The sequence below is a fragment of the Pungitius pungitius genome, chromosome 15 (genome assembly GCF_949316345.1).
Source record: "Pungitius pungitius chromosome 15, fPunPun2.1, whole genome shotgun sequence".
NCBI lineage: Eukaryota > Metazoa > Chordata > Actinopteri > Perciformes > Gasterosteidae > Pungitius > Pungitius pungitius.
In genome coordinates this window covers 17,325,958-17,346,522 of record NC_084914.1, presented here as the reverse complement: position 1 = coordinate 17,346,522, position 20,565 = coordinate 17,325,958, and the positions used below count along the sequence as shown (strand labels likewise).

Below are 20,565 nucleotides of genomic sequence, written 5' to 3'. Positions count from 1 at the left end.
ATGGGTTCAAATCCCACTTCTCACAATGACTGATGTTTCCCACTTGGTCAGGCACATTCACTGTATTTCTACAAGAAATAAAAAGCAGAAACGCATTTAATCTAAAAAAGTTAAGACATTATATACAATGTTAAATTTGTGACATAAGGACCAAACAAATGTTTGAAATTGTTGCTTTTTTTGAGTGTTTTTCAGTCAGGATGGCCGAGCGGTCTAAGGCCCTGCGTTTAGGCCGCAGTCTCCTCTGGAGGCGTGGGTTCAAATCCCACTTCTGACAATGACTGATGTTGTTCACTGGCTCAGTCACATTTACCGTATTTCTACATGAAGTGAAAAGCAGCAATGCATTTTGTGTAAAGAAGTTGAGACACCATATTCCAGGTGAGATGTGTTATCTAAGGACAAAAGAAACATGTAGTAATTGTTGCTACTTTTATTACATTTTAATCAGGATGGCTTGCCGTCTAAGGCTCTGTGTTTAGGCCGCAGTCTCCTCTGAAGACATGGGTTCAAATCCCACTTCTCACAATGACTGATGTTTCCCACTTGGTCAGGCACATTCACTGTATTTCTACATTAAATAAAAAGTAGCAAGGCATTTCATGTAAAAAGGTTGAGACACAATATTCCATGTTACATTTTTGATCGGGCAACCAAACAAATGTTTGAAATTGTTGCTTTTTTTGAGTGTTTTTCAGTCAGGATGGCCGAGCGGTCTAAGGCGCTGCGTTTAGGCACCATATTCCAGGTAAGATGTGTTATCTAAGGACAAAAGAAACATTTAGTAATTGTTGCTACTTTTATTACATTTTAATCAGGATGGCCTTGCCGTCTAAGGCCCTGTGTTTAGGCCGCAGTCTCCTCTGAAGACATGGGTTCAAATCCCACTTCTCACAATGACTGATGTTTCCCACTTGGTCAGGCACATTCACTGTATTTCTACAAGAAATAAAAAGCAGAAACGCATTTAATCTAAAAAAGTTAAGACATTATATACAATGTTAAATTTGTGATATAAGGACCAAACAAATGTTTGAAATTGTTGCTTTTTTTGAGTGTTTTTCAGTCAGGATGGCCGAGCCGTGTAAGGCGCTGCGTTTAGGCGGCAGTCTCCTCTGGAGGCGTGGGTTCAAATCCCACTTCTGACAATGACTGATGTTGTTCACTTGGTCAGGCACATTCACTGTATTTCTACATTAAATAAAAAGTAGCAAGGCATTTCATGTAAAAAGGTTGAGACACAATATTCCATGTTACATTTTTGATCGGGCAACCAGACAAATGTTTAAAATTGATGGCTTCTTTCAGAGTTTTTGAACCAGACAAATGTTTAAAATTGTTGGCTTCTTTTAGAGTTTTTCAGTCAGGATGGCCGAGCGGTCTAAGGCGCTGCGTTTAGGCCGCAGTCTCCTCTGGAGGCGTGGGTTCAAATCCCACTTCTGACAATGACTGATGTTGTTCACTGGCTCAGTCACATTTACCGTATTTCTACATGAAGTGAAAAGCAGTAATGCATTTTGTGTAAAGAAGTTGAGACACCATATTCCAGGTAAGATGTGTTATCTAAGGACAAAAGAAACATTTAGTAATTGTTCCTACTTTTATTACATTTTAATCAGGATGGCCTTGCCGTCTCAGGCCCTGTGTTTAGGCCGCAGTCTCCTCTGAAGACATGGGTTCAAATCCCACTTCTCACAATAACTGATGTTTCCCACTTGGTCAGGCACATTCACTGTATTTCTACAAGAAATAAAAAGCAGAAACGCATTTAATTTAAAAAAGTTAAGACATTATATACAATGTTAAATTTGTGATATAAGGACCAAACAAATGTTTGAAATTGTTGCTTTTTTTGAGTGTTTTTCAGTCAGGATGGCCGAGCGGTCTAAGGCGCTGCGTTTAGGCCGCAGTCTCCTCTGGAGGCGTGGGTTCAAATCCCACTTCTGACAATGACTGATGTTGTTCACTGGCTCAGTCACATTTACCGTATTTCTACATGAAGTGAAAAGCAGTAATGCATTTTGTGTAAAGAAGTTGAGACACCATATTCCAGGTGAGATGTGTTATCTAAGGACAAATGAAACATTTAGTAATTGTTGCTACTTTTATTACATTTTAATCAGGATGGCCTTGCCGTCTAAGGCCCTGTGTTTAGGCCGCAGTCTCCTCTGAAGACATGGGTTCAAATCCCACTTCTCACAATGACTGATGTTTCCCACTTGGTCAGGCACATTCACTGTATTTCTACAAGAAATAAAAAGCAGAAACGCATTTAATCTAAAAAAGTTAAGACATTATATACAATGTTAAATTTGTGATATAAGGACCAAACAAATGTTTGAAATTGTTACTTTTTTGAGTATTTTACATTCAGGATGGCCGAGCGGTCTAAGGCGCTGCGTTTAGGCCGCAGTCTCCTCTGAAGGCGTGGGTTCAAATCCCACTTCTGACAATGACTGATGTTTCCCACTTGGTCAGGCACATTCACTGTATTTCTACAAGAAATAAAAAGCAGAAACGCATTTAATCTAAAAAAGTTAAGACATTATATACAATGTTAAATTTGTGACATAAGGACCAAACAAATGTTTGAAATTGTTGCTTTTTTTGAGTGTTTTTCAGTCAGGATGGCCGAGCGGTCTAAGGCCCTGCGTTTAGGCCGCAGTCTCCTCTGGAGGCGTGGGTTCAAATCCCACTTCTGACAATGACTGATGTTGTTCACTGGCTCAGTCACATTTACCGTATTTCTACATGAAGTGAAAAGCAGCAATGCATTTTGTGTAAAGAAGTTGAGACACCATATTCCAGGTGAGATGTGTTATCTAAGGACAAAAGAAACATGTAGTAATTGTTGCTACTTTTATTACATTTTAATCAGGATGGCTTGCCGTCTAAGGCTCTGTGTTTAGGCCGCAGTCTCCTCTGAAGACATGGGTTCAAATCCCACTTCTCACAATGACTGATGTTTCCCACTTGGTCAGGCACATTCACTGTATTTCTACATTAAATAAAAAGTAGCAAGGCATTTCATGTAAAAAGGTTGAGACACAATATTCCATGTTACATTTTTGATCGGGCAACAAATGTTTAAAATTGTTGGCTTCTTTTAGAGTTTTTGAACCAGACAAATGTTTAAAATTGTTGGCTTCTTTTAGAGTTTTTCAGTCAGGATGACCGAGCGGTCTAAGGCGCTGCGTTTAGGCCGCAGTCTCCTCTGGAGTCGTGGGTTCAAATCCCACTTCTGACAATGACTGATGTTGTTCACTGGCTCAGTCACATTTACCGTATTTCTACATGAAGTGAAAAGCAGTAATGCATTTTGTGTAAAGAAGTTGAGACACCATATTCAAGGTAAGATGTGTTATCTAAGGACAAAAGAAACATTTAGTAATTGTTGCTACTTTTATTACATTTTAATCAGGATGGCCTTGCCGTCTAAGGCCCTGTGTTTAGGCCGCAGTCTCCTCTGAAGACATGGGTTCAAATCCCACTTCTCACAATAACTGATGTTTCCCACTTGGTCAGGCACATTCACTGTATTTCTACAAGAAATAAAAAGCAGAAACGCATTTAATTTAAAAAAGTTAAGACATTATATACAATGTTAAATTTGTGATATAAGGACCAAACAAATGTTTGAAATTGTTGCTTTTTTTGAGTGTTTTTCAGTCAGGATGGCCGAGCGGTCTAAGGCGCTGCGTTTAGGCCGCAGTCTCCTCTGGAGGCGTGGGTTCAAATCCCACTTCTGACAATGACTGATGTTGTTCACTGGCTCAGTCACATTTACCGTATTTCTACATGAAGTGAAAAGCAGTAATGCATTTTGTGTAAAGAAGTTGAGACACCATATTCCAGGTGAGATGTGTTATCTAAGGACAAATGAAACATTTAGTAATTGTTGCTACTTTTATTACATTTTAATCAGGATGGCCTTGCCGTCTAAGGCCCTGTGTTTAGGCCGCAGTCTCCTCCGAAGACATGGGTTCAAATCCCACTTCTCACAATGACTGATGTTTCCCACTTGGTCAGGCACATTCACTGTATTTCTACAAGAAATAAAAAGCAGAAACGCATTTAATCTATAAAAGTTAAGACATTATATACAATGTTAAATTTGTGATATAAGGACCAAACAAATGTTTGAAATTGTTACTTTTTTGAGTATTTTACATTCAGGATGGCCGAGCGGTCTAAGGAGCTGCGTTTAGGCCGCAGTCTCCTCTGAAGGCGTGGGTTCAAATCCCACTTCTGACAATGACTGATGTTTCCCACTTGGTCAGGCACATTCACTGTATTTCTACAAGAAATAAAAAGCAGAAACGCATTTAATCTAAAAAAGTTAAGACATTATATACAATGTTAAATTTGTGACATAAGGACCAAACAAATGTTTGAAATTGTTGCTTTTTTTGAGTGTTTTTCAGTCAGGATGGCCGAGCGGTCTAAGGCGCTGCGTTTAGGCCGCAGTCTCCTCTGGAGGCGTGGGTTCAAATCCCACTTCTGACAATGACTGATGTTGTTCACTGGCTCAGTCACATTTACCGTATTTCTACATGAAGTGAAAAGCAGCAATGCATTTTGTGTAAAGAAGTTGAGACACCATATTCCAGGTGAGATGTGTTATCTAAGTACAAAAGAAACATGTAGTAATTGTTGCTACTTTTATTACATTTTAATCAGGATGGCTTGCCGTCTAAGGCTCTGTGTTTAGGCCGCAGTCTCCTCTGAAGACATGGGTTCAAATCCCACTTCTCACAATGACTGATGTTTCCCACTTGGTCAGGCACATTCACTGTATTTCTACATTAAATAAAAAGTAGCAAGGCATTTCATGTAAAAAGGTTGAGACACAATATTCCATGTTACATTTTTGATCGGGCAACCAAACAAATGTTTGAAATTGTTGCTTTTTTTGAGTGTTTTTCAGTCAGGATGGCCGAGCGGTCTAAGGCGCTGCGTTTAGGCACCATATTCCAGGTAAGATGTGTTATCTAAGGACAAAAGAAACATTTAGTAATTGTTGCTACTTTTATTACATTTTAATCAGGATGGCCTTGCCGTCTAAAGCCCTGTGTTTAGGCCGCAGTCTCCTCTGAAGACATGGGTTCAAATCCCACTTCTCACAATGACTGATGTTTCCCACTTGGTCAGGCACATTCACTGTATTTCTACAAGAAATAAAAAGCAGAAACGCATTTAATCTAAAAAAGTTAAGACATTATATACAATGTTAAATTTCTTGATATAAGGACCAAACAAATGTTTGAAATTGTTGCTTTTTTTGAGTGTTTTTCAGTCAGGATGGCCGAGCCGTGTAAGGCGCTGCGTTTAGGCCGCAGTCTCCTCTGGAGGCGTGGGTTCAAATCCCACTTCTGACAATGACTGATGTTGTTCACTGGCTCAGTCTCATTTACCGTATTTCTACATGAAGTGAAAAGCAGTAATGCATTTTGTGTAAAGAAGTTGAGACACCATATTCCAGGTAAGATGTGTTATCTAAGGACAAAAGAAACATTTAGTAATTGTTCCTACTTTTATTACATTTTAATCAGGATGGCCTTGCCGTCTCAGGCCCTGTGTTTAGGCCGCAGTCTCCTCTGAAGACATGGGTTCAAATCCCACTTCTCACAATGACTGATGTTTCCCACTTGGTCAGGCACATTCACTGTATTTCTACATTAAATAAAAAGTAGCAAGGCATTTCATGTAAAAAGGTTGAGACACAATATTCCATGTTACATTTTTGATCGGGCAACAAATGTTTAAAATTGTTGGCTTCTTTTAGAGTTTTTGAACCAGACAAATGTTTAAAATTGTTGGCTTCTTTTAGAGTTTTTCAGTCAGGATGACCGAGCGGTCTAAGGCGCTGCGTTTAGGCCGCAGTCTCCTCTGGAGTCGTGGGTTCAAATCCCACTTCTGACAATGACTGATGTTGTTCACTGGCTCAGTCACATTTACCGTATTTCTACATGAAGTGAAAAGCAGTAATGCATTTTGTGTAAAGAAGTTGAGACACCATATTCAAGGTAAGATGTGTTATCTAAGGACAAAAGAAACATTTAGTAATTGTTGCTACTTTTATTACATTTTAATCAGGATGGCCTTGCCGTCTAAGGCCCTGTGTTTAGGCCGCAGTCTCCTCTGAAGACATGGGTTCAAATCCCACTTCTCACAATAACTGATGTTTCCCACTTGGTCAGGCACATTCACTGTATTTCTACAAGAAATAAAAAGCAGAAACGCATTTAATTTAAAAAAGTTAAGACATTATATACAATGTTAAATTTGTGATATAAGGACCAAACAAATGTTTGAAATTGTTGCTTTTTTTGAGTGTTTTTCAGTCAGGATGGCCGAGCGGTCTAAGGCGCTGCGTTTAGGCCGCAGTCTCCTCTGGAGGCGTGGGTTCAAATCCCACTTCTGACAATGACTGATGTTGTTCACTGGCTCAGTCACATTTACCGTATTTCTACATGAAGTGAAAAGCAGTAATGCATTTTGTGTAAAGAAGTTGAGACACCATATTCCAGGTGAGATGTGTTATCTAAGGACAAATGAAACATTTAGTAATTGTTGCTACTTTTATTACATTTTAATCAGGATGGCCTTGCCGTCTAAGGCCCTGTGTTTAGGCCGCAGTCTCCTCCGAAGACATGGGTTCAAATCCCACTTCTCACAATGACTGATGTTTCCCACTTGGTCAGGCACATTCACTGTATTTCTACAAGAAATAAAAAGCAGAAACGCATTTAATCTATAAAAGTTAAGACATTATATACAATGTTAAATTTGTGATATAAGGACCAAACAAATGTTTGAAATTGTTACTTTTTTGAGTATTTTACATTCAGGATGGCCGAGCGGTCTAAGGAGCTGCGTTTAGGCCGCAGTCTCCTCTGAAGGCGTGGGTTCAAATCCCACTTCTGACAATGACTGATGTTTCCCACTTGGTCAGGCACATTCACTGTATTTCTACAAGAAATAAAAAGCAGAAACGCATTTAATCTAAAAAAGTTAAGACATTATATACAATGTTAAATTTGTGACATAAGGACCAAACAAATGTTTGAAATTGTTGCTTTTTTTGAGTGTTTTTCAGTCAGGATGGCCGAGCGGTCTAAGGCGCTGCGTTTAGGCCGCAGTCTCCTCTGGAGGCGTGGGTTCAAATCCCACTTCTGACAATGACTGATGTTGTTCACTGGCTCAGTCACATTTACCGTATTTCTACATGAAGTGAAAAGCAGCAATGCATTTTGTGTAAAGAAGTTGAGACACCATATTCCAGGTGAGATGTGTTATCTAAGTACAAAAGAAACATGTAGTAATTGTTGCTACTTTTATTACATTTTAATCAGGATGGCTTGCCGTCTAAGGCTCTGTGTTTAGGCCGCAGTCTCCTCTGAAGACATGGGTTCAAATCCCACTTCTCACAATGACTGATGTTTCCCACTTGGTCAGGCACATTCACTGTATTTCTACATTAAATAAAAAGTAGCAAGGCATTTCATGTAAAAAGGTTGAGACACAATATTCCATGTTACATTTTTGATCGGGCAACCAAACAAATGTTTGAAATTGTTGCTTTTTTTGAGTGTTTTTCAGTCAGGATGGCCGAGCGGTCTAAGGCGCTGCGTTTAGGCACCATATTCCAGGTAAGATGTGTTATCTAAGGACAAAAGAAACATTTAGTAATTGTTGCTACTTTTATTACATTTTAATCAGGATGGCCTTGCCGTCTAAAGCCCTGTGTTTAGGCCGCAGTCTCCTCTGAAGACATGGGTTCAAATCCCACTTCTCACAATGACTGATGTTTCCCACTTGGTCAGGCACATTCACTGTATTTCTACAAGAAATAAAAAGCAGAAACGCATTTAATCTAAAAAAGTTAAGACATTATATACAATGTTAAATTTCTTGATATAAGGACCAAACAAATGTTTGAAATTGTTGCTTTTTTTGAGTGTTTTTCAGTCAGGATGGCCGAGCCGTGTAAGGCGCTGCGTTTAGGCCGCAGTCTCCTCTGGAGGCGTGGGTTCAAATCCCACTTCTGACAATGACTGATGTTGTTCACTGGCTCAGTCTCATTTACCGTATTTCTACATGAAGTGAAAAGCAGTAATGCATTTTGTGTAAAGAAGTTGAGACACCATATTCCAGGTAAGATGTGTTATCTAAGGACAAAAGAAACATTTAGTAATTGTTCCTACTTTTATTACATTTTAATCAGGATGGCCTTGCCGTCTCAGGCCCTGTGTTTAGGCCGCAGTCTCCTCTGAAGACATGGGTTCAAATCCCACTTCTCACAATGACTGATGTTTCCCACTTGGTCAGGCACATTCACTGTATTTCTACATTAAATAAAAAGTAGCAAGGCATTTCATGTAAAAAGGTTGAGACACAATATTCCATGTTACATTTTTGATCGGGCAACCAGACAAATGTTTAAAATTGTTGGCTTCTTTCAGAATTTTTCAGTCAGGATAGCCGAGCGGTCTAAGGCGCTGCGTTTAGGCCGCAGTCTCCTCTGGAGGCGTGGGTTCAAATCCCACTTCTGACAATGACTGATGTTGTTCACTGGCTCAGTCACATTTACCGTATTTCTACATGAAGTGAAAAGCAGTAATGCATTTTGTGTAAAGAAGTTGAGACACCATATTCCAGGTAAGATGTGTTATCTAAGGACAAAAGAAACATTTAGTAATTGTTGCTACTTTTATTACATTTTAATCAGGATGGCCTTGCCGTCTAAGGCCCTGTGTTTAGGCCGCTGTTAGTAATTTCAAAAGAGAGGCTCGTGTTCAAAATTGGAAGCCTGGATGGGGACGTCTGGAAGAATTCAGCCAAACTACTTCTCTCGTTCTGGTAGATTTATTCATCAGATCACAGGTCAAGTATAAGCGCTGCGTTTGCAAAGGCAGGAGCAATCCTACCGGCCCGCAGGCCGGAAGAACACACACTAACTAACATCAGCAAGAACATGTTTTATAACCCAAAAGACAAAGAAAAGATTTCTATTGGCCCTAAGCTGGCGTAGGGGATGAACCTTCTCCCCCCGCCTCTAAGGATCCGGTCACATCCAATGTCCAGACCACCTTGCCTAACGTAAACAATGAAAAAAGTATGAGTGTTGTATGAAGTGTGGTGTGGCCCTCCCGCCTTATCTTACACATCTGCTGCTAGTTGACCCGCTGACCTTGCTTCCTAAATCAGAACAGAAACCGATCCCCTTATCAATACACACAGAGAAACCTCTGTTTGTCCGTGCGGGTCCCGACTCTTAAATCAAGTCCAGACAGGAACCCCCATCCTGCCAGACTATCTCTGACTTGAATTCTTCAGCAGGACAGGGCAACATTTTCTAACTTAGCACAAAGAAGAAACTTTTGATTATCAATCCCCCTTTTTACATAATTCATTATGTAAACCAAAAAATCAAAAGAAACGACTAATCTAAACGCTAAAAATCTATATCAGTGGGTATTGGGTGAATGCAGCAGTCGTGGAAATTTCTAAACATTAAAAAACACTCGAACCTATATCAGTGTAGAGGGTGTATGCAGCAGTTGTGGAAATTTCTACGCATCACAAGAAATACTAAGAAATCTATATCACATCTAAACCGAGTATAATAGACACAGAAATACATCCTAGCCCCAAAAACTATCACACCACCTACGTGCATGCATCCACTATATATGATGTGTGCAACAGTTAGCAGATCATCTATTCAGGGACGTTGACCCTAACGGGGTGTCTTCTTCAGGTCCATTGAAGTCGGTTCTTGCAATATAAATCTCCTCCATTCTCCCACAGCCCTAACAATTGGATCCTTTCATGTAACAAAACCATCTTGTATGGCAGGGGCATTTTAGCATCTACTGCAGTGGTGATGCATCGAAGACATAATTGTCTGATACAGGGATCTAGTATCCACAAAGGGTGAAGGCTACTATGCTATATTATAGTACAAAACAGTGACATTATCAAACCCTTCCATTGTCCAAAATGTTGACTTAACCAATTATTAATGGGATTGTCTATGCCAGAGTGTTCAGCTTATTTAAAGGACATGGCTCTTAGTCTATTTAATGCTCTAGTAAAGGATCCATCTGGGGCAGAGTTATTTAAAAGGAGAGTGTCAACATATTTGACTATAAAAACGCCTTTTATCCCATGTGATGTACGCACAACAGTCTCGTGTTCCATTATTAACTGGTCTATTTTAGTTTTAGTTAGTTTTTTTTAGCTATGTTCCTTACACAAGTGGGGTGCCATATTTCCATATTATCTAATTTGCCACTATATTGCATCAAAATCTTAATTCTTTAATTTGTTCTACACACCCCCTTTTGAAACAGAACAGAAACCACAAATCTGTTCTTTTCATAAACACCCAGATAAAACAGTTACAATTTGTCAGTTAGGACACAGAAAAAACATCTGCCAGGTTAATGCAGGTGAAACATCTCTCATCAGAGCCTATTGCATTAAACATAGTGTTAAACATAGAATTTGGGGCGTTAATAGTGTGTTGACACCACAACTTAAAACTCAAATCTTGCACCGAATGATAGTCGGGCTTCTGGTTCTAGGGACCCGATTAATCAAGGTATTCCAGGGGAACCTCGTCTTTTCCAAAACGCCTGCATCCAGCAATCAATTTATTTCTATCCCTACTGCTTATTATCCCTTAAGGGGTACTAAGGACGGTAAATTTGGACCGTTCCATTTAACCATTTCAATTCAATTACCACCGTTGCAATTGGAATCAATCCCACATCAATCAAGCTCCCCCTTTCGTCCAAAATGTGTCAAGAAATCTACCATGAGTTGTGTTTCCATTGTCAGTATGTGGTTTCACATGTGTTTCTCTGGTATGAGTTTACTTCAAATGTGTGTGCAATAGTTTAATATTTGTAGTGGGCTCCCAGTCCGTGGCATCAACCCCTGTCTTTAACGATTGACCCCATGTTCTCAGCTTCTCTTCTGCTTTGGATGATCAAGGTGATGTGAGGAGCCAACGTCTCTCGTAGCGCATCTGCTACGCCTTGTTTTCCCCACAAAGATGTCACAGACGTTGGGTGTCCATTCAAACTCCAGTCGTAATCCACAGGATATCATAGTCCTCCTCAGGAGACAACAAACAGTTAATTGTGCAATGTTCAGTCCGGTGTAACACCTTGAATCAGGAGCCCCAACAGTGAACAGTCTCATGTAGATCAGGTTGGTCTTAGTCTCTCCCACCAGACGTCTGCCTCTGTCTGTGTCTGCTGGACTTCAGCTTGCAGCAGCTGGCTGTCAGAGTGGGGCGTGGATAGAAAGTAGCCACTCCTCTGATTGGCCCGAAAATCCGGCACAGCATTCCTTGATGGTGGCAGATGGCATGTTCACTGTGGAATAGCACCAGAATCCAGCATACATCTGTAATGTCTTCCATTGATCGTCAGAGTAACCTCGGGTTCTGGAACAGGTTACCATCAGCCATCGGATCTGGGCACCACTAGGGCATCTATTATAGTGTGTATGGTGCTTGTGGTGGATGGACATCATGAGGGCATCGAGCTGTGTTGGACTGAGGCCTCTGGCCTTTAGGTGATTAGGAGCGTGCCCTGGAACAATTTCCAGACTGCCCACAACAGAAACAATTATTTTTCTTTGTCTAAACTGCCCCTCATTCATCTTACCTCGGCCTCGGTTGCCCCTCCCCACTGTCTTCTCGGTTGGCTGTAGCACCGTACAGTGGGGCCCCCGTCATGTTCTGTAGTCCTGCTTGTACGAGGCATAAAGTTAGAGACAGAGAGCCTGTGGAGGAGGGTATGCGTCTGGTTGCTGGTAGACGGCGCCTTAGGAGAAGGGAGGGTTATCTGGATAAAGGCTGAATTGGTGCTCACTCTCACCCAGTTCACCTTCTTGGGATATTAAAGTCTGATCCTTGGCCAGAGCTTCGCAACCCAATTATCTTACAATTAGCTCATTTTCTTAATTTTATTTAATTGTAGTTTATTCATTAGTCCTGCTTACTGTGGCTGATAAGAAACAATGTTGTACATTCATCACAAAGACAAATTTGTTCTTACTCTCCGATATCTAAAGCCTTGGTATAATTTCTCTCTTTACTTGTTTTTTTTAAAACATCTACTGTTTTATTGAACACAATTCAATCAATCTAGAAGGGTTAGGGTTAAAGATCTTTAGTTTTAATATTCAAATTGTATCATAACGTATCGGTGCAATTTGATTAAATTCTGGTCATTTAAACTTGAGGATTGTGTTTTGCACAATTAATCCATGCCCAATATTTCTCTCTTTTGTAGTAAGTAGCACAGCAAAACTGTGTACACACATCTCCATCACTCCTGTTGAGGCCTGTATTAATTTAAAACATGGTTAAAAATATCCCCATATGAAGTTAAATCTAATATCCAAATAACCTCAAGACCTCTAAGGCAATATTTCAAATTTTGTGTTTATCCCCAAAACGAATCTCCCTTCTTGCTCTACTATGTTTGTTCAAAAATGTTCATTTTTATTTGTTCTTATCATTCTACGTTAAATCCTCGATTTAAGTGTTGCACTTAAAAAGAAAGTAGGTCAGGGCATTTGTTGTTTCCTGTTGAAACACGATCAGCACCTGTTGTGTGTTACCCGTCTAAAAGTTGGAATATATTTGATCAATCTGTTTATAAAATCCCATCTACAATCCAATTGTTTACGTAACTTTGTAACTTTTGACATCACAGTAGTGATGAGCCAATTCATCTAAACTAAAAAGGAAAGAATATCCTCTTTATGTCCTAATATTTAAGAAAACTACATAGACTTAATCACATCACTGAAGAATACTTACATTTAAGATTCATTTCATTCAACAGTATGTGTGTGTGTGTGTGTGTGTGTGTGTGTGTGTGTGTGTGTGTGTGTGTGTGTGTGTGTGTGTGTATGGTTCAAGAATTAAGCTTGAGTTGCTCCAAGTGAGCAAGCATCTCTTTGTCCAGCCTTAATGGCTCCACCGTTGCTCCCACACATCTTCTGACTGCTGTGACCTTGTTACTCCCATAAAACCCTTCAACAAGATATATTACGTGTCTTCTAGCATATCCTCCTTTCTTCCTTCCTGCATGTCTACAACTCTAATGATTTCACTTTCCGCATTAACTTCTCTAAACTTGTGAACTACTATCACTAGTGGATGGACATCTGCAGTTGTATGAATCACTAAAACCCACAGTTTTAAACAATGTGTCAGAAGGTTAATCCCAAACCACCAGTGAAATAAACAATAGGACCAAGAGACGATAATTTCAGTTTGCAGCCGACCCATCTGGTCAGGACTCCCCATCCTACAGCAGCCTGAGTGTCTCCACTTTTACTGCTTTTCGGCCCAAAAGCAAAACGAAGGCATATCTGTTACTTGCAAACACAACTTAGCTCATGTCCAAGTTGGGATCCAATACATTCACTCATTCATGCATTCAACACTGATAGAGTACAGATCTCTCATGTTTAGCAGTCAAATGCAGCGTGTAATACTTGTTACTTGTTGAACCATTACAAGACGACAGTCTGTAACAAAGTTTCCATATTTCATGTCCTGCTAGTATCAATATTCCTTGATCAGACATTTGCTTCCATCATCAAGATACTGTATCAAGTGTATCGTGCACTATACACTCAATATCAGCACTCAACGATTTACAGCTCATCTCTGAGTGTAGGAGACTAAAACTACAAACATTAATACCAAACGACTGACACTATATACACCTACTCTCCTCATTTCTCATCACTTCTTAGGTTTCAAATCATTACTTTGATGCAGGTTCTGATCTGGCCGAGTTTCCTTGATAACATCACCCTGTCTCATGCTTGTTCTGTCCGAACCGGGTGATTGATTGCTGTTTTCCTCAAGCTACGAGTTGGGGCCTTTTCTGACCATCCCGTGACCTTGTGGTGTGTTTAGATTACTCTAATTGACAGGCTCCGGCTGGGGTCTGTCTTTCAAATACCCAACTTGTTTCTCCCAGAAATGTTCTACCACATTTCCACATTTAGTTACAGTTCTTAATAACCTATTGTTGACCTCATATAGTTAAATCAACATTGGGGTAATAGCTTGGAGTCCTAGAAACTCATTCACATAGTAGTCATTCATGCTTCATTATAACAACTTTATTCACTCTGAAAAAACAGGACAACCAAACAATTTTGATATCTCCAATTGTTGTTTTGTTTGTAAACCTGTTGTTGGATCTACAATCCCTAACTGCACCGACGCTTGTGCGTGTCTCACCCATAAGGGGTGTTAACATATTAATTTATTCTGATTCGTCAAACTAACTGATTTGTGTGAACCCCAAATGACACAAAATCATTAAACCATTAAAATCAATTTTTATTTTATATCTTTTGCTACGTCTATCTAATTCACTTCTTGCACTGAACTTTTCTAACTGCCTGTGTGAAACTCTGTCGGCATCAATAATCACACAACTTTATAAGAATTTATCTTCTTTCCACATTGTCTCCCTTTAGCTCCTAGCACTGCATGTGCTTGTGTGTGTGCTTGTGTGTGTGCTGGCTCCGCAGCCGGCTGCAGCACCCTGCTGGCTGAGTCTCTGTCTCATCATGATAAGGGGCTCCGCAGCTGCAGCCTTCCTGCATCTCTACGTCCCACTCCACTTATTTTCTGTTACATGTTTCCTTTTTTAATTTAAATTTTTTTCTTTTCATAAATCTCTCATAGATCTTAAATAGACCCAGAGTGCCTACTTTGCATCCATCCCATATCATTATGGTTTCCTCTGTTTTCCTCACAGTTTCACAGGTTATTTTATTTGTTCACACATGGCTTTAGAACACCAGAGAAAGGACACAATGCCCAATACTGTGAACCCAATCAAGAAGCTTCTACTGTATTAGAGGAATACAGCGCTCGATTGTTGAGGCTTATAACACCAGTTCACCTATATTGTTTTATTTCTCTCATGTTTGTATCACCACTATTGACTATGATTTTCCCTTTTACCCTTTAATACATATCCCCACAGATGTGTAATCCGGTCAAACACTTTTCACTGTCAGATTCTCAGTCCTTTTCAAGTCCTGATCCACAGCTTCTAGGTTCGGTAAAACACCAGGAGTTACACCAACCACCCACACATTTCCCAGTATGAAAAATAACAAATCTTTCCCTGTGTCCTTATTTCGTCATCTAATATTCTAACCTGCCAGTCCCCATATCACACTAATGGGGCTGCAGGACCAGAGGTACCTTTCAACTTGGGTTTTCTTCTGACTAATGATTAACATAAATTTAAACCCTGCTCTAATCTAAACTGCCAGTCCACGACATACATACGTGCAACTGCAATCACCAAAGGGACCGTTTCAACTCTGGATTTCTACCGACTAAGAGTCGACCTCAGGGAACTCAAGTGAGCCCCGTCATTCCTTTTTAAACTCTATATAATTACCTAAAGTTCCCTACCCGCTGAGTCCCTACTCTTTCTTCTGAACCGCCAATACTAGTCCATGCATACGTAGTACTGCGGTCACCAGAGGGACGCAACCTTCAACTCTGGATTTCTAATGACTAAGGGTCGACCTTCGATAGCTCAAGTGAGCACCGTCGTTCCTTTTTAAACCCTGTATTTAATTAACTAAATCCCTACCCGCTAGGTCCCTACTCTTACACTAAATCGCCAATACTAGTTCATGCATACGTAGTACTGCGGTCACCAGAGGGACGCAAACTTCAACTCTGGATTTCTACTGAGTTGACTTCAGGCAAACTCCTTATATATATAAAACTAAATTCCCTACCCTATGGACACTCATTTACTTTCCCTAATGTTGAATTCAATGTGATTATGTGCTTATACTTTACATGTGATCATCAGAAAATTTCGGAATTTAGTTTAAATTTAGTGGTCTTATAGGACAGAGACGTATTCTGCAGTTGACAACAATTATTTTAGATTTGTCCAATTGCAGACTTTTCATTCCTTTAGAACAAAAAGGGGCTCGTCTGCTCACCCATTCTGTAGCGCGCTCCTTTGTTGTCAACGCTGAACCACGCCGCCGGCCTTCTGCCTGTTCCGGAAAACGGATGCCCCCTCGATCCAGGTCAGCCAATCACGTCGGGGTCACCAAAATTGTTAGTAATTTCAAAAGAGAGGCTCGTGTTCAAAATTGGAAGCCTGGATGGGGACGTCTGGAAGAATTCAGCCAAACTACTTCTCTCGTTCTGGTAGATTTATTCATCAGATCACAGGTCAAGTATAAGCGCTGCGTTTGCAAAGGCAGGAGCAATCCTACCGGCCCGCAGGCCGGAAGAACACACACTAACTAACATCAGCAAGAACATGTTTTATAACCCAAAAGACAAAGAAAAGATTTCTATTGGCCCTAAGCTGGCGTAGGGGATGAACCTTCTCCCCCCGCCTCTAAGGATCCGGTCACATCCAATGTCCAGACCACCTTGCCTAACGTAAACAATGAAAAAAGTATGAGTGTTGTATGAAGTGTGGTGTGGCCCTCCCGCCTTATCTTACACATCTGCTGCTAGTTGACCCGCTGACCTTGCTTCCTAAATAAGAACAGAAACCGATCCCCTTATCAATACACACAGAGAAACCTCTGTTTGTCCGTGCGGGTCCCGACTCTTAAATCAAGTCCAGACAGGAACCCCCATCCTGCCAGACTATCTCTGACTTGAATTCTTCAGCAGGACAGGGCAACATTTTCTAACTTAGCACAAAGAAGAAACTTTTGATTATCACCGCAGTCTCCTCTCAAGACATGGGTTCAAATCCCACTTCTCACAATGACTGATGTTTCCCACTTGGTCAGGCACATTCACTGTATTTCTACAAGAAATAAAAAGCAGAAACGCATTTAATCTCAAAAAGTTAAGACATTATATACAATGTTAAATTTGTGATATAAGGACCAAACAAATGTTTGAAATTGTTGCTTTTTTTGAGTGTTTTTCAGTCAGGATGGCCGAGCCGTCTAAGGCGCTGCGTTTAGGCCGCAGTCTCCTCTGGAGGCGTGGGTTCAAATCCCACTTCTGACAATGAGTGATGTTGTTCACTGGCTCAGTCACATTTACCGTATTTCTACATGAAGTGAAAAGCAGTAATGCATTTTGTGTAAAGAAGTTGAGACACCATATTCCAGGTAAGATGTGTTATCTAAGGACAAAAGAAACATTTAGTAATTGTTGCTACTTTTATTACATTTTAATCAGGATGGCCTTGCCGTCTCAGGCCCTGTGTTTAGGCCGCAGTCTCCTCTGAAGACATGGGTTCAAATCCCACTTCTCACAATGACTGATGTTTCCCACTTGGTCAGGCACATTCACTGTATTTCTACATTAAATAAAAAGTAGCAAGGCATTTCATGTAAAAAGGTTGAGACACAATATTCCATGTTACATTTTTGATCGGGCAACCAGACAAATGTTTAAAATTGTTGGCTTCTTTCAGAGTTTTTCAGTCAGGATGGCCGAGCGGTCTTAGGCGCTGCGTTTAGGCCGCAGTCTCCTCTTGAGGCGTGGGTTCAAATCCCACTTCTGACAATGACTGATGTTGTTCACTGGCTCAGTCACATTTACCGTATTTCTACATGAAGTGAAAAGCAGTAATGCATTTTGTGTAAAGAAGTTGAGACACCATATTCCAGGTAAGATGTGTTATCTAAGGACAAAAGAAACATTTAGTAATTGTTGCTACTTTTATTACATTTTAATCAGGATGGCCTTGCCGTCTCAGGCCCTGTGTTTAGGCCGCAGTCTCCTCTGAAGACATGGGTTCAAATCCCACTTCTCACAATGACTGATGTTTCCCAGTTGGTCAGGGACATTCACTGTATTTCTACATTAAATAAAAAGTAGCAAGGCATTTCATGTAAAAAGGTTGAGACACAATATTCCATGTTACATTTTTGATCGGGCAACAAATGTTTAAAATTGTTGGCTTCTTGTAGAGTTTTTGAACCAGACAAATGTTTAAAATTGTTGGCTTCTTTTAGAGTTTTTTAGTCAGGATGGCCGAGCGGTCTAAGGCGCTGCGTTTAGGCCGCAGTCTCCTCTGGAGTCGTGGGTTCAAATCCCACTTCTGACAATGACTGATGTTGTTCACTGGCTCAGTCACATTTACCGTATTTCTACATGAAGTGAAAAGCAGTAATGCATTTTGTGTAAAGAAGTTGAGACACCATATTCCAGGTAAGATGTGTTATCTAAGGACAAAAGAAACATTTAGTAATTGTTGCTACTTTTATTACATTTTAATCAGGATGGCCTTGCCGTCTAGGGCCCTGTGTTTAGGCCGCAGTCTCCTCTGAAGACATGGGTTCAAATCCCACTTCTCACAATGACTGATGTTTCCCACTTGGTCAGGCACATTCACTGTATTTCTACATTAAATAAAAAGTAGCAAGGCATTTCATGTAAAAAGGTTGAGACACAATATTCCATGTTACATTTTTGATCGGGCAACAAATGTTTAAAATTGTTGGCTTCTTTTAGAGTTTTTGAACCAGACAAATGTTTAAAATTGTTGGCTTCTTTTAGAGTTTTTCAGTCAGGATGGCCGAGCGGTGTAAGGCGCTGCGTTTAGGCCGCAGTCTCCTCTGGAGTCGTGGGTTCAAATCCCACTTCTGACAATGACTGATGTTGTTCATTGGCTCAGTCACATTTACCGTATTTCTACATGAAGTGAAAAGCAGTAATGCATTTTGTGTAAAGAAGTTGAGACACCATATTCCAGGTAAGATGTGTTATCTAAGGACAAAAGAAACATTTAGTGATTGTTGCTACTTTTATTACATTTTAATCAGGATGGCCGAGCGGTCTAAGGCGCTGCGTTTAGGCCGCAGTCTCCTCTGGAGGCGTGGGTTCAAATCCCACTTCTGACAATGACTGATGTTGTTCACTGGCTCAGTCACATTTACCGTATTTCTACATGAAGTGAAAAGCAGTAATGCATTTTGTGTAAAGAAGTTGAGACACCATATTCCAGGTGAGATGTGTTATCTAAGGACAAATGAAACATTTAGTAATTGTTGCTACTTTTATTACATTTTAATCAGGATGGCCTTGCCGTCTAAGGCCCTGTGTTTAGGCCGCAGTCTCCTCTGAAGACATGGGTTCAAATCCCACTTCTCACAATGACTGATGTTTCCCACTTGGTCAGGCACATTCACTGTATTTCTACATTAAATAAAAAGTAGCAAGGCATTTCATGTAAAAAGGTTGAGACACAATATTCCATGTTACATTTTTGATCGGGCAACAAATGTTTAAAATTGTTGGCTTCTTTTAGAGTTTTTGAACCAGACAAATGTTTGAAATTGTTGCTTTTTTTGAGTGTTTTTCAGTCAGGATGGCCGAGCCGTCTAAGGCGCTGCGTTTAGGCCGCAGTCTCCTCTGGAGGCGTGGGTTCAAATCCCACTTCTGACAATGACTGATGTTGTTCACTGGCTCAGTCACGTTTACCGTATTTCTACATGAAGTGAAAAGCAGTAATGCATTTTGTGTAAAGAAGTTGAGACACCATATTCCAGGTAAGATGTGTTATCGAAGGACAAAAGAAACATTTAGTAATTGTTGCTACTTTTATTACATTTTAATCAGGATGGCCTTGCCGTCTCAGGCCCTGTGTTTAGGCCGCAGTCTCCTCTGAAGACATGGGTTGAAATCCCACTTCTCACAATGACTGATGTTTCCCACTTGGTCAGGCACATTCACTGTATTTCTACAAGAAATAAAAAGCAGAAACGCATTTAATCTAAAAAAGTTAAGACATTATATACAATGTTAAATTTGTGATATAAGGACCAAACAAATGTTTGAAATTGTTGCTTTTTTTGAGTGTTTTTCAGTCAGGATGGCCGAGCCGTCTAAGGCGCTGCGTTTAGGCCGCAGTCTCCTCTGGAGGCGTGGGTTCAAATCCCACTTCTGACAATGACTGATGTTGTTCACTGGCTCAGTCACATTTACCGTATTTCTACATGAAGTGAAAAGCAGTAATGCATTTTGTGTAAAGAAGTTGAGACACCATATTCCAGGTAAGATGTGTTATCTAAGGACAAAAGAAACATTTAGTAATTGTTCCTACTTTTATTACATTTTAATCAGGATGGCCTTGCCGTCTCAGGCCCTGTGTTTAGGCCGAAGTCTCCTCTGAAGACATGGGTTCAAATCCCACTTCTCACAATGACTGATGTTTCCCACTTGGTCAGGCACATTCACTGTATTTCTACAAGAAATAAAAAGCAGAAACGCATTTAATCTAAAAAAGTTAAGACATTATATACAATGTTAAATTTGTGATATAAGGACCAAACAAATGTTTGAAATTGTTGCTTTTTTTGAGTGTTTTTCAGTCAGGATGGCCGAGCGGTCTAAGGCGCTGCGTTTAGGCCGCAGTCTCCTCTGGAGGCGTGGGTTCAAATCCCACTTCTGACAATGACTGATGTTGTTCACTGGCTCAGTCACATTTACCGTATTTCTACATGAAGTGAAAAGCAGTAATGCATTTTGTGTAAAGAAGTTGAGAC

General features: G+C 40.3%; 19 non-coding genes across 19 annotated transcripts; all 19 read left to right on the top strand.

Moving 5' to 3' along the window:
- The first annotated feature begins 194 nt into the window (after positions 1 to 194).
- trnal-uag (transfer RNA leucine (anticodon UAG)) lies at positions 195 to 277 on the top strand. Its single transcript has one exon. It is a non-coding gene; the product is annotated as a tRNA-Leu (tRNA).
- A 1,085-nt stretch (positions 278 to 1,362) lies between these two features.
- trnal-uag (transfer RNA leucine (anticodon UAG)) lies at positions 1,363 to 1,445 on the top strand. Its single transcript has one exon. It is a non-coding gene; the product is annotated as a tRNA-Leu (tRNA).
- A 421-nt stretch (positions 1,446 to 1,866) lies between these two features.
- Positions 1,867 to 1,949, top strand: trnal-uag (transfer RNA leucine (anticodon UAG)). The gene has a single exon. It is a non-coding gene; the product is annotated as a tRNA-Leu (tRNA).
- A 672-nt stretch (positions 1,950 to 2,621) lies between these two features.
- On the top strand, positions 2,622 to 2,704 carry trnal-uag (transfer RNA leucine (anticodon UAG)). Its single transcript has one exon. It is a non-coding gene; the product is annotated as a tRNA-Leu (tRNA).
- Positions 2,705 to 3,668: 964 nt separating this feature from the next.
- On the top strand, positions 3,669 to 3,751 carry trnal-uag (transfer RNA leucine (anticodon UAG)). The gene has a single exon. It is a non-coding gene; the product is annotated as a tRNA-Leu (tRNA).
- Positions 3,752 to 4,423: 672 nt separating this feature from the next.
- Positions 4,424 to 4,506, top strand: trnal-uag (transfer RNA leucine (anticodon UAG)). The gene has a single exon. It is a non-coding gene; the product is annotated as a tRNA-Leu (tRNA).
- Positions 4,507 to 5,295: 789 nt separating this feature from the next.
- On the top strand, positions 5,296 to 5,378 carry trnal-uag (transfer RNA leucine (anticodon UAG)). The gene has a single exon. It is a non-coding gene; the product is annotated as a tRNA-Leu (tRNA).
- A 965-nt stretch (positions 5,379 to 6,343) lies between these two features.
- Positions 6,344 to 6,426, top strand: trnal-uag (transfer RNA leucine (anticodon UAG)). The gene has a single exon. It is a non-coding gene; the product is annotated as a tRNA-Leu (tRNA).
- A 672-nt stretch (positions 6,427 to 7,098) lies between these two features.
- trnal-uag (transfer RNA leucine (anticodon UAG)) lies at positions 7,099 to 7,181 on the top strand. The gene has a single exon. It is a non-coding gene; the product is annotated as a tRNA-Leu (tRNA).
- A 789-nt stretch (positions 7,182 to 7,970) lies between these two features.
- On the top strand, positions 7,971 to 8,053 carry trnal-uag (transfer RNA leucine (anticodon UAG)). Its single transcript has one exon. It is a non-coding gene; the product is annotated as a tRNA-Leu (tRNA).
- Positions 8,054 to 8,474: 421 nt separating this feature from the next.
- trnal-uag (transfer RNA leucine (anticodon UAG)) lies at positions 8,475 to 8,557 on the top strand. The gene has a single exon. It is a non-coding gene; the product is annotated as a tRNA-Leu (tRNA).
- Positions 8,558 to 16,994: 8,437 nt separating this feature from the next.
- trnal-uag (transfer RNA leucine (anticodon UAG)) lies at positions 16,995 to 17,077 on the top strand. Its single transcript has one exon. It is a non-coding gene; the product is annotated as a tRNA-Leu (tRNA).
- Positions 17,078 to 17,498: 421 nt separating this feature from the next.
- On the top strand, positions 17,499 to 17,581 carry trnal-uag (transfer RNA leucine (anticodon UAG)). Its single transcript has one exon. It is a non-coding gene; the product is annotated as a tRNA-Leu (tRNA).
- A 461-nt stretch (positions 17,582 to 18,042) lies between these two features.
- trnal-uag (transfer RNA leucine (anticodon UAG)) lies at positions 18,043 to 18,125 on the top strand. The gene has a single exon. It is a non-coding gene; the product is annotated as a tRNA-Leu (tRNA).
- Positions 18,126 to 18,586: 461 nt separating this feature from the next.
- Positions 18,587 to 18,669, top strand: trnal-uag (transfer RNA leucine (anticodon UAG)). The gene has a single exon. It is a non-coding gene; the product is annotated as a tRNA-Leu (tRNA).
- Positions 18,670 to 18,838: 169 nt separating this feature from the next.
- On the top strand, positions 18,839 to 18,921 carry trnal-uag (transfer RNA leucine (anticodon UAG)). Its single transcript has one exon. It is a non-coding gene; the product is annotated as a tRNA-Leu (tRNA).
- Positions 18,922 to 19,382: 461 nt separating this feature from the next.
- On the top strand, positions 19,383 to 19,465 carry trnal-uag (transfer RNA leucine (anticodon UAG)). The gene has a single exon. It is a non-coding gene; the product is annotated as a tRNA-Leu (tRNA).
- A 421-nt stretch (positions 19,466 to 19,886) lies between these two features.
- Positions 19,887 to 19,969, top strand: trnal-uag (transfer RNA leucine (anticodon UAG)). Its single transcript has one exon. It is a non-coding gene; the product is annotated as a tRNA-Leu (tRNA).
- A 421-nt stretch (positions 19,970 to 20,390) lies between these two features.
- Positions 20,391 to 20,473, top strand: trnal-uag (transfer RNA leucine (anticodon UAG)). The gene has a single exon. It is a non-coding gene; the product is annotated as a tRNA-Leu (tRNA).
- The last annotated feature ends 92 nt before the right edge of the window (positions 20,474 to 20,565 follow it).